Genomic DNA, 11,824 nt, shown 5'->3' with positions numbered 1-11,824 from the left:
TGGAGAATACCCGGTACTGTGCAATCTGGTTGACCATGTCAGATATGCGGGGAAGGGGATATGCGTCCAGCTGGGTGTACCGGTTTATGGTTTGGCTGTAGTCGATGACCAGGCGGTTTTTATTGCCGGTCTTAACGACTACGACCTGGACACGCCAGGGGCTGGTGCTCCCCTCGATGATGCCCTCCTTCAGGAGACGCTGCACCTCAGAGCTAATAAAAGCTCTGTCCCCGGCGCTGTACCGCCTGCTCTTGGTAGCGACGGGTTTACAGTTGCAGGTGAGGTTAGCGAACAAGGAGGGGGGCGGGACTTTGAGAGTGGAGAGGCCGCAGGTGGTATGCGGCGGGCGGTTTAAAAACTGCTGGTTGTAGACTGTGAGTGGGGGGAGGGGTCCACCGTATGCCAAAGTGACACTTTGGAGGTGGCATTGGAAATCCAGCCTTAGTAGGACGGCAGCGCAGAGCTGGGGCAGGACAAGAAGTTTAAAGTTTTTATATTCCGTGCCCCTAACCGACAGGGTCACCACACAGTATCCGCTGACGTCTGTTGAATGGGACTTCGACGCCATCGAGATCCGATGGCGCGTTGGCCGGACAGTGAGGGAGTAGCAGCGCACTGTGTCTGGGTGAATAAAACTCTCCGTGCTCCCGCTGTCGAACAAGCAGGTCGTGGCGCGGCCATTTCCCTCGATGTCCATCATGGACCTGGACAGATGATGCAGGAGAGCTTGGTCCAGCGTGATGGAGGCCAGTGTATGGCTGAGTGTGCTGCTGTCGTCGGCAGGTGAGGCGGTGGTCGGGTCTGGAGACAACATGGCGGCCGAGTGCGGCGAACAAAATGGCGGAGAAGATGGCCGCCCCCACGACTCACATGAGACACTGCTGGCGTCTGTGGCCTTGATCAAAGATGGCCACCCCCACGACTCACATGAGGCACTGCTGGCGTCTGTGGCCTTGATCAAAGATGGCCGCCCCCACAACTCACATGAGGCACTGCTGGCGTCTGTGGCCTTGATCAAAGATGGCCACCCCCACAACTCACATGAGGCACTGCTGGCGTCTGTGGCTTTCCCTCTGCAGGCGTTCGCGAAGTGGCTTTTTTTTCTGCAGCCGGAGCAGGTCGCGTTCCTTGCAGGGCAGTGCGCCCTTTGATGTCTCGCCTGGCCACAGAAATAGCAGCTGGCGGCCCGATCGCGGGGCTCCGCTGCTGCAGCAGGTCCCGGGGGTGGCGGTCCCGATCGATTCCGGGACACCGACGCCATAGTAGGTCCCAGGAGCGGCGGTGCGAGGGGTATTGCGGCCGGAGTCGGGCCCGAGTCCCACGGTCGCGCAGCACTGTACCCGGAGTACGGCTCGAGGTCCCGATGGGCCACTTCCAGGGAGCGAGCGAGGGCTGTAGCTGCTTTCAAGTCGAGGTCCTTTGATTCAAGCAGTCTTTGCCGTGAGTAGTCGGACCGAAGGCCTTTCACGAAGGCATCACGGATATTTCCTTCAGCATGTTCTGCAGCCGATACAGCTTTAAAGCCACAGTCCCTGCCGAGTGTTTGTAGCGCCCGTAAAAATTCATCTACAGACTCTCCTGGCTGTTGCGAGCGGGATCTTAGGAGATGTCTGGCATACATTGAATTTACTGGGCTCCGGTACTGCTCTTTTAGCAGGTCGAGGGCCTCCTTGTATGTAGTAAGGTCCCGGATGAGTGCAAATACTTTAGGGCTCACCTGGGCGGTCAGAACTCTTAGCTTGTCAGCTTCCGATGGCACGCCGGAGGCTACCAGGTAGGATTCAAAGCAGCTCAGCCAGTGGTCGAAGTCGAGGGCTGAATTCGCTGCCTGTGGATTTAGATCCAGGTACGGCGGTCGGAGGGCTCGCAGCCAAGTCGGCTGCTGGGGCTGGTCAGTCATTTCAAAATTTAGCCAATAAAATTGATATACCTATCAATTCATTCCATGAAAAGCGACGAGTTAAGATAGTAACTATAGGTTTTTATTGGCTAAACAACAGAGCCCACCCTCGTGGGTGATCGGTTCCAGCAAGGAAGAATACTAGCCAAGCAATCACCTTTATACCTGGGCAAGCAGGCGGAGCCATGGGCGGAGTCAGCTGAGGTATGCCTAGGTATAACAGTGTGCGAGGCAAGAGGTAACCTTGTGTAGGTGATAACAACAGTGTAACAATAACAGTGGTTTACCACAGAGGGCAGGGTGGAAATTGGAAGTAAAGTGAATGAACTTATCCAGTTCAGGGCGAGAGCAGGAAACGGCACCACTACAGTCATCGATGTACCGGAAAAAGAGGTGAAGGAGGGGACCTGAGTAGGACTGGAACAAAGAATGTTCCACATGTCCCATGAACAGGCAGGCATAGCTAGGGCCCATGCGGGTTCCCATAGCAACACCTTTAATTTGGAGGAAGTGAGTGGAGTCAAAGGAGAAGTTGTTCAATGTGAGAACAAGTTCAGCCAGGTGGAGGAGGGTGGTGGTAGATGGGGACTGGTTGGGCCTCTGTTCAAGGAAGAAACAGAGCGCCCGAAGGCCGTCCTGGTGGGGGATGGAGGTGTAGAGGGATTGGACGTCCATGGTGAAAAGGAGACGGTTGGGGCCAGGAAACTGGAAACTGTTAAAGTGACGGAGGGCGTCGGAAGAGTCGCGAATGTAGGTGGGAAGAGACTGGACAAGGGGAGAAAAAATAGAGTCGAGATAGGAAGAGATAAGTTCCGTGGGGCAAGAACAGGCTGAAACGATGGGTCTATCAGGGCAGTCCTGTTTGTGGATCTTGGGAAGGAGGTAGAAGCGGGCTGTGCGGGGTTGGGGGGCTATGAGGTTGGCGGCCATGGAGGGAAGATCTCCAGAGGAGATGAGGTCAGTGACACACTTGGAAACAATGGCTTGATGTTTGCTAGTGGGGTCATGGTCCAGGCGGAGGTAGGAGGAGGTGTTGGAGAGTTGGCGTTCAACTTCCGCACGGTAGCGGTCGGTTCGCCAAACAACAACAGCACCACCCTTATCAGCAGGTTTAATGATAATGTTAGGGTTGGATCGGAGAGAATGGAGTGCTGCAAGTTCAGAGGGAGTTAGGTTGGAGTGAGTGAGGGGAGCAGAGAAATGGAGACGGCCGATGTCACGTCGGCAGTTAGCAATGAAAAGATCTAGAGAGGGTAGAAGGCCAGAGGGAGGGATCCAAGTAGAACGAGAATTTAGAAAGCGGGAGAAAGGATCAGCCGTGCGGGGGGAAGACCCCTGGCAAAAGAAGTGGGCACGGAGATGAAGGCGACGGAAGAAGAGCTCAGCATCGTGCCGAGCTTGAAATTCATTCATGTGGGGGCGTAAGGGGATGAAGCTCAGGCCTTTGTTGAGGACTGAACGTTCGGGGTCAGAGAGGGGAAGGTCAGAGGGGATAGTGAAAACACGGCAGGGGGTGAGACTGGAAGAAGGGATCGGATCGGAGGAAAGTAACGGGGAAGAAGGTTCTGGGGGGGCGTTGGTGTCCACGAGTTGACGAAGCTTGCGATCCTTGACATCAGAAAGGAAGAAAAAAAGTTTTTGTTGAAGCGTCGGATGAGTAGAAGGATGAAATGGAACTGTGGACCCGGACAGCATTGAAATAGAGTGCGTCGGTGCTGCTGAAGAGAGAGGTCGAGTTTGTTCATGTGGCGGCGCATGGCGTTGAGCGTGGATCTCAAGATGCTCCCCTCACTCACTCCAACCTAACTCCCTCTGAACTTGCAGCACTCCATTCTCTCCAATGCAACCCTAACATTATCATTAAACCTGCTGATAAGGGTGGTGCTGTTGTTGTTTGACGAACCGAACTCTACCGTGCGGAAGCTGAACGCCAACTCTCCCACACCTCCTCCTACCTCCGCCTGGACCATGACCCCACTAGCAAACATCAAGTCATTGTTTCCAAGTGTGTCACTGACCTCATCTCCTCTGGAGATCTTCCTTCCATGGCCGCCAACCTCATAGCCCCCCAACCCCGCACAGCCCGCTTCTACCTCCTTCCCAAGATCCACAAACAGGACTGCCCTGGTAGACCCATCGTTTCAGCCTGTTCTTGCCCCACAGAACTTATCTCTTCCTATCTCAACTCTATTTTTTCTCCCCTTGTCCAGTCTCTTCCCACCTACATTCGCGACTCTTCCGACGCCCTCCGTCACTTTAACAGTTTCCAGTTTCCTGGCCCCAACCGTCTCCTTTTCACCATGGACGTCCAATCCCTCTACACCTCCATCCCCCACCAGGACGGCCTTCGGGCGCTCTGTCTCTTCCTTGAACAGAGGCCCAACCAGTCCCCATCCACCACCACCCTCCTCCGCCTGGCTGAACTTGTTCTCACATTGAACAACTTCTCCTTTGACTCCACTCACTTCCTCCAAATTAAAGGTGTTGCTATGGGAACCCACATGGGCCCTAGCTATGCCTGCCTGTTCATGGGACATGTTGAACATTCTTTGTTCCAGTCCTACTCAGGTCCCCTCCCTCACCTCTTTTTCCGGTACATCGATGACTGTATTGGTACCGTTTCCTGCTCTCGCCCTGAACTGGATAAGTTCATTCACTTTACTTCCAATTTCCACCCTGCCCTCACCTTCACATGGTCCATCTCCGACTCTTCCCTTCCCTTGCTTGACTTCTCCGTCACTATTTCTGGCGATCGGCTTTCAACAAACATCCACTACAAGCCCACTGACTCCCACAGCTACCTGGACTACACTTCCTCCCACCCCGCTTCCTGTAAGGACTCTATTCCATTCTCCCAGTTTCTCCGTCTCCGCCGCGTCTGTTCTGACAATGCCACCTTCCATACTAGTGCTTCTGACATGTCTTCCTTTTTCCTCAACCGAGGATTCCCCTCTACCGTGGTTGACACGGCCCTTGACCGTGTCCGTTCTATTTCCCGCACTTCTGCTCTCACCCCTGCCCCTCTCTCCCAGAACCACGATAGGGTTCCCCTCGTCCTCACCTTTCACCCCACCAGCCTCCACATTCAACGGATCATCCTCCACCATTTCCGCCACCTCCAACGTGATCCCACCACCAAACACATCTTCCCCTCACCTCCCCTTTCAGCATTCCGAAGGGACCGCTCCCTCCGCGACACCCTGGTCCACTCCTCAGTCACCCCCAACAGCCCTGCTCCTTCACCTGGCACCTTCCTGTGCAAGCACAGGAGATGCAACACATGCCCTTTTACCTCCTCCCTTCCCACTGTCCAGGGCCCCAAACACCCCTTCCAGGTGAAACAGTGATTTACTTGTACTTCTTGCAATTTAATATACTGTATTCGCTGCTCATGATGCGGTCTCCTCTACATTGGGGAGACCAAACGCAGATTGTGTGACCGCTTTGTGGAACACCTCCGTTCAGTCCGTACGGGTGACCCTGAGCTTCCGGTCGCCTGTCACTTTAATTCACCGCTTCACTCCCACTCTGATCTCTCTGTCCTCGAGCTATTGCATTGTTCCAATGAAGCTCAACGTAAGCTCGAGGAACAGCACCTCATCTTTCGATTGGGCACTTTGCAGCCTGCCGGACTCAACATTGAGTTCAACAATTTCAGATAATTATCCCTGCCCCCATTTTTCATGCAGTATGATTTTTGTCATTCCCATTTGCAACATTTTATCTTTCCTGCCTCTTACAAAAGTACAGGATGTTCTTTCTATTTCTTCCTCCCCTCCTAAACCCCCCCTCCCTGTCTCTGCACCTGCTTAATATCTGTTACATCTCCAGCTTTTTCCAGTTCTGATGAAGGGTCCCAGACCTGAAACGTTAACTCTGTTTCTCTCTCCACGGATGCTGCCTGGCCTGCTGAGTATTTCCAGCATTTTCTGTTGTTATTTTACCTTATTACTACATGGAAACAAAAGGAGACAGGTGTATGGCAAGAGAAAGAAGATTAACAATATCTTTTGCTTGCATAAATATTGGCCCAAAATTGCATTCAAAAGTAACGGTGAGGCTAATAGCGCTCGCTGTTATTTATGTACAAATGCTACAGCAACTTCAGACGAGAGCAGATATGCTATTAAATGTGGAAATCGAAAAAGTAGTTCTCGGAAATGCGCCGCTCCACTGTTAGCTTTGTGAAAACGACATCTTGCTGTCTGGTTCCCTATTCAAATGCATTGAGCGGCGTGAAGTTCCTGTACTTGTGCAGTAGATACGAACTAAACTTGCTGCAGAAAGTTGAGTGAAATCATTTAAAGGCTAATTACCCTTTTAAGTATTAATTACTACGAGTTAAACTCTCTGGCACTGAAAATTAACTAACAAGTGTGGAATCTCATTCCTTCAGGTTTTAATTGTTTGATATTTTTTAAAAATTTGAAAAATTTAATATTTTTAAAATTTTTCTTTCTGTCTCTTTTTTTCTCTCTCTCTTAATCCAATTCTTCTTTCCCTCTCTTTATTTCTCTTTCTGTAACTGATTTTACATTGAATTCACTATTCTAAGTTACATTTCCTTGCTGAATCTTTGCGCTGCTAATTTTACAATTCTTCAATCTGATTAGTTAAGGAGATACAGTTGCTTGCCCTGTTCACTCAGATCCCAGATGCCCTGTAGAGCTCGCGGCACCATTTCCATCTTGCCATTCCAGCAACTTGGAGATTAAACGGGCAAGGGCAAGTCTAACTAACAGTGGGCATCATTCATTGGCCTGCCACAGATATTTTTGGGCTATTATCTCACTAGATTTCCCAACATATTTTTGCGGGATACATCAACGAATTGATGATGGTACTTCCACAAATGCTCGTCATAATTACTGTCAAATTAACATACTTCTGTGTGCTTTATTAATTTTTAGAGTGCTTTCTGTTGTTTTTCAGGATCGAGACTGTGTAAATGTATGTTTAAAAGAAAATTTAATTGTGCTTGGGATAGCAAGATAAATTATTGGCAGTGGAGTGATGAAAAAATCTGCAATGAAAAATCTTTTCAAAAGAGGACAGCAAAATAATAGTGTTTATTCATCAGCACAAAGTACACATGAACTAAATTCACAGAAGAGAAGAAACATATTTAAAGTAAGTATGAAATGCAGTGTTTGAAGAAAAAATACTAAATTATTATCTATGTGAAATATGATATTTCTTTTTTGCTAAAATAAAACATAAATACATCTATATAACCTCATCAGATATTATACACCTCACCAAGAGGTGAAAAATTGTATCTATTCTTGTGGAAATGGGTAATTTTGAAGTTTAAATTTGTCTCTTAGCTAGTTGACAATGGTGATATAACACTAATTGAAAAGTTAATGGAGGAAGACATTGACTGCCTCAGCAGAATGGATGAACATATATCCACCCCACTACACCATGCTGCTGGAGCCGGTAACCATGGCATCTTGACATTGATCACCGAACATGCTGACTTTGAAGGTAAGTGGTAATTAGATGATCAAATGTAAGAAAACATACACTGTTTACATACGATTCTGCTATAAAGCACACTAATTTATAAGGGGGTATTTTAACACTCATACCCGGCAGGTTATGCATTTCCGCCGCTCAGCGTTTTAACTTACCCAAAGTGAGGCACGGGAAATCTGCCTGTCCCAGGGGGTGGAGGCCTAATTTAAATGGCGTTTTAACTGTAGGCCGACTAAGGGTTGCACAGTCACAGACCTGCCAGCGAAAGCTGGCACCAAGCAGCATCCTGGTTCCAGAGAAATGCAAAGGTAACCTTCACTTTAATTCTGCTCTGTGCCTGGCAACTGAGCATTTATCAAATGGTAAGCAGAGGAAAATCATAGGTCAACAGATTTAATCTGTAAAGACACAAACCTCACCTGCTGTTGGGTTCAGCCTGTAAAGAGGTAACAAAGATAATTTTTGGTGGGTGTCCTCCTATCACAGAGCCTCATGTGATGGGAGGACGAATTGGAGATTTGGGTGCAGAGGCCATGGAATTAATTATTGGAAAATTAAGACTTCCACAAATTGGGTGCGGATTTTCCTTCCTTAGAGTCTGGGGAACACTTCGTTTTCAGGTGCCAAGAAAAGGAAAAGGGTGGAGCCCTGGGATTCTGGATCTCCACCAACCTTGCGTTGTTCTCAGAATTCCACAGTTCCCTTGAGGGGACTGCAGAGTATTCTCCAATCAACACTCTCGTCAAATGAAATTTCGAACTGAGAGCCACCCCTTGCATAGTTTACATTATAAATTGCATGGCATTGGAATCAGTCTGTAAAAAAGGTATAGTAAACTGTAGTAAAAATGATACGAGTATATCAAGACCAAAATAGTCAAAATTAACCATTGTAAACTCCTGATGAGGTCATTCAACATCATGGATTCGATTCCCAGCCTGTGTTGATTTCAGGCAGGGCAGTGGTAGGAGACTACGATTGCCACTGTGCTTCAGGGTTAGCAAAATGAAAATCAGTTAGGGTTCCTGCTCCTCCTCACTATCCAATGGCCCTTAATGAATATACCGATGTGTAACTGCCTTCTGGTGGCCCTTCTCAAATGGGACTCAGCTGTGATGCCCTCCTTTGTTGATTCATTTGCCAATACTCGCTGTAGAAGGATACACATATTAACGGCCATTTGGTGGTGATATTGAAGAACTACGCTCCCTGTGAAACAGCGAGGTTGATTTAAACTGCCCTCTGCTGGGCAGGAACAGAGCAAGGGCGGGGTTAAAATTAGGCGAGTTGACTTATCGGCCAGAGGTTGCTCCCTTCCTGCCCAATGCCATTTTTTCTTCGGCAGCTTTCAAGTCAGCTGAGGCTCTTGCTGTAAGCAGGCTGGGGCCTAATTGAAATGTTATAGTCACGGATGATGATGTCATTGTGTTGTGTCGGTACCTTTCTACCTAGACACAATTAGAACTCAGAACCCAGAGATTCAAACATGAAGTGCTTTATTCGAAAGGAAAAGAAAGTTCTGGAGAGTTCCGAACAAAGAGAGCTAAACTTAACCAAGAGAACACCCAACCATTTATCTGCTGTGACAGCGCCACCACAGGTGGGAGAAGAACACCCAATACATAACATATTCCTCCGCTCTTAAATGAAAGGTCCACATTATTCCTCAACAGGTAAGTTACTTTCAATGCACTCAACTAACCAAGGGTAGAGGTAGACTGCCTCAAACCCTGACTTTACCCTGGGGTTTATTCTGCCCCAGTCTTGTGGGTAGGTCACTAAGCCTACAGATCCAAGCGTCTTGGAGGCCGCCGTTCTCTGACAGGATACCGGCAGTCATCGCTGGCTTCCACAGCAGTAGGCATTGACACAGGCCTAGATAGAGAAGGTGCCTGTGTCAGTCGAAAGTCAGGAGTTTGCACAGGTGGAACAGTCTCTATGACTTCCTGTGTTGGAGAAGAGCACTGTGGCAAAGGATGTTGGTTTGCGGTATCATCCGGAAACAGTTCAGGCCAACCAGCCGTTGGAGCCTCTGTGGCTGTCTCTGCTCCTAGCAACAGTTGATCTGTGTGTCTTCTCCAGATGACGTCCTCAGCAGTCTCAACCGTGTAAGACACAGGGCCCGTCTGCGCAATCACCGTAGCAGGAACCCATTTCAGTCCAGTGTTGTAGTTTCGAGCTAGGACGTGCTCTCCAGGGTGAAACCGTCTCTCCTTGGCTCTTTTCTCTCTCTTTTCAACTTGAGCTTGTTGTTCACAATGGACAACCTGTTCTGCCCTTGGAGGTTTTAGTAAGTCAAAACTTGTCCGCAACTGCCTCTTCATCATGAGCGAAGCGGGGGAAGTTTTGGTTGTGGCATGCGGCTCGTTCCTGTAGGACAACAGGAAGCTGTTCAGACGTTGGTGGATTGAGCCCTGACCTTGCGATGCCTTCAAGGCGTGCTTCAAAGTTTGCACGAACCTTTCTGCCTGGCCGTTAGTAGAGGGATGATAGGGCGCAGACCTGATGTGTTGGACACCATTCACATGCAGGAAGGTTGCAAACTCCTGTGATACAAATTGCGGACCGTTGTCACTTACGAGTTGTTCCGGTGAGCCATAACGGCTGAACATCTCACCAAGTTTCTCAATTGTTTTCTCTGCCGTGGTAGACCTCATCACAGCGACCTCCGGCCACTTGCTACGAGCATCCACAACCACCATAAACATCTTCTCTTCGAAAGGACCGGCGAAGTCCACATGTACTCGCTGCCACACTTCTGCAGGCCAATCCCAGGGGTGTAGGGTTGCCAGCTGTGGAACATTCCGGACCCTTTGACATGGGGAACATGTTTTGGCTTTCTCCTCAATATTTCCATCGAGACCTGGCCACCAGAAGTAGCTTCTTGCCATTTCCTTCATCCGAACCATCCCACTGTGGCCTGTATGAAGTTGTTGCAGTATAGGTTCCCTCAGAGGTGGCGGAATGATGACACGGTGTCCCCAAAGAAGACAACCTGCTCATTTCTTTTTGAAATGTAAGGTTTCAAACTAGGAGAATCTCCTATAGCTCTCCCTCGAATGACATTGTCCATTACCTCAGACAGGACTGGATCATTGCAGGTGTACCTTCGCACCTGAACTGCCGTGACAGGTGCTCCCTCCACTTGTCTAAAGTAGAAGATGTCTATCTGAAGAGGCTCTGCGGGAGTAACAGGCAAGGGCAGCCTCGAAAGACCGTCTGCGTTACCGTGCAAGTCTGATTTGCGATATTTGATGTCGTATGTGTGTCCTGACAACAGTAAAGCCCACCTTTGCATCCTGCTTGCAGCAAGAGATGGAATTCCGGTGTGGGGCCCGAAGATTGAAGTCAATGGACGGTGGTCCATCAGGAGTGTGAACCTTCTCCCAAACAGGTACTGATGAAATTTTCGAATTCCAAAAACGATTCCCAAGGCCTCGCGCTCAATCTGTGCATAGTTACTCTCGGCCTTGTTCAAGGTGCGTGATGCGAAGGCAATAGGTTTCTCTTCACCAGAAGGCATGATGCTGGATATGACTGCTCCCACACCATATGGTGACGCATCACATGCTAGCTGCATGGGTAGCTTTGGGTCAAAGTGTGTCAGGACCTCCGACTTCAGCAATGCTTTCTTTGCTTGGGCAAAAGCTTCGTTGCACAGTTCAGTCCATTTCCATGTTTTGCCGTGACATAGCAACTGATGTAACGGCTTCAGCAATGTTGCCAAGTCTGGAATAAACTTCCCATAGTAGTTATGTAGCCCCAGAAATGAACGTAACTGGCTCACATTCTGGGGTGCTGGGGCCTCCACGATCGCCTTGACCTTTGACGGCGCCTTATGCAGGCCAGTAGCGTCAATCACATGCCCCAGTTACTCAACTGAAGACTGAAAGAATTCACATTTGTCTTTACGAACTCTGAGTCCGTACTCTTTCAGTCGTTGTAGTGTCGCATCCAAGTTCAGAAGATGATCCTCCTCATTTGTCCCAGTGACAAGGATGTCGTCCAGGTAGCACTGGACTCCTGGCAGTCCACTCAAAATCTGATCCATTGCCCTTTGGAATAGAGCAGGGGCTGACGTAATTCCAAACGGAAGGCGGCAGTACCTGTATAGCCCCTTGTGTGTCACAATTGTCAGCAGCTCCTTTGATTTGTCATCGACATGCATTTGTAGATAAGCCTAGCATAAGTCTATTTTGCTGAACTTTTGCCCTCCGGCCAGGCCCGTAAAAAGATCATCAATGAGGGGAAGAGGGTACTGTTCCGCAGACAGCACCGGGTTAATAGTCACTTTAAAATCCCCGCAGATTCGAACAGATCCATCCTTTTTCAGGACAGGAACAATGGGTGTGGCCCATTTGCTCACGCTCACAGGCTCCAGGACTCCACTCTCGACTAAGGCCTCCAAGTTAGCCTCAACTTTTGGCCTAATTGCATAGGGTA

This window comes from Somniosus microcephalus, chromosome 7 (assembly GCF_052327205.1).
Source record: "Somniosus microcephalus isolate GS21.2 chromosome 7, FLI_Smic_1.0, whole genome shotgun sequence".
Classification (NCBI taxonomy): domain Eukaryota; kingdom Metazoa; phylum Chordata; class Chondrichthyes; order Squaliformes; family Somniosidae; genus Somniosus; species Somniosus microcephalus.
Note: the sequence above shows the minus strand (reverse complement) of the source record.